Raw genomic sequence first — 1,053 nt, 5'->3', positions numbered from 1 at the left:
TCCGGCACCGGGGGCCAGGGTTTCAGCCCCAGATCTGCCCTCGGGAGCTGGAGGCGGCGGCCAAGCGCGGTTCCCACATGTGTGCGAGGGGTTTGTTGTTTTATGAAACTTACAGAGCGTTACTGTTCCCGGCGCGCTTCCAAGCTGGCGCTCCCTGCTCCCTCTCGCGCTCCCTCGCTCTCTCTCTTTCTCTTCCCCTCTCCTCTCTCTCTCTCTCTCTTTCTCTCTCTCTCTCCCTCCCCCCCCTTTGGATCCACTGTAACCTTCCAGGAATGCTTTTCTCAGAATGGCTCTGGGGGCAGCAGTTTCTCAGACAATTGGCCCAATGTGACTGGAAAACTACCTTCAACATCCCCCAGATGAGTGTGGTGTGCACTTCACCAGGACATGACTAGCCTAGGTAGAAAACAGAACATGCCCACACTCATTCAGGGTGTCAAGGGCACTGCCACAGGCAGGAAGTGCAGGTTACAGTGTTTTCCTGAACTAAGAAGGATGATAATGCTCTTTTAGTTTATGGCATTTTGAGGTTCATTTCTTTAGACTGCAAGACTATTTATGGCATAGACCACCATATACAGATTATTTATACTCTAGGATACTAGACAACATGAATATTTTTTCCCTCCCCCGCCCCCCGTCTCTGTCTCTACACACACACACACACACACACACACACACACACACACACACACACGGAGCTGGGCAGCCTGCCTGAGCCCCAAGCCTGTTAACTGCCCACCTCCGCCCCTGCCACCTCCAGGCCCTGCTGGGAGCAGAGACCGCGTGCGGAGCCGGTGCAGGGCGGGCTGGGGTGCTCCAGGCCCCCTCCCTCCCCTGTGGTCACAGAGGCAAACCCCGGTCACCACAGCGGTTGGGTGAAGCCACGGGAGGTGCATTCTTGACACTTTACACGTATTTCCCGGGTCCACCGGGTCCTCCTCCCGGCCGGACAGAGACTAGGTCAGCTTTGACCTGTGACCCTGTCCGGGCCCCTCCATTCTAAGGGGGACCCTCAGCCCACTGCACCCCGTAGGCGAGCATCTCTCTTCA

Source organism: Myotis brandtii, unplaced genomic scaffold (assembly GCF_000412655.1).
Source record: "Myotis brandtii unplaced genomic scaffold, ASM41265v1 scaffold247, whole genome shotgun sequence".
In the NCBI taxonomy this organism is placed as follows: Eukaryota; Metazoa; Chordata; class Mammalia; order Chiroptera; family Vespertilionidae; genus Myotis; species Myotis brandtii.
This window is presented reverse-complemented; position numbering follows the sequence as displayed.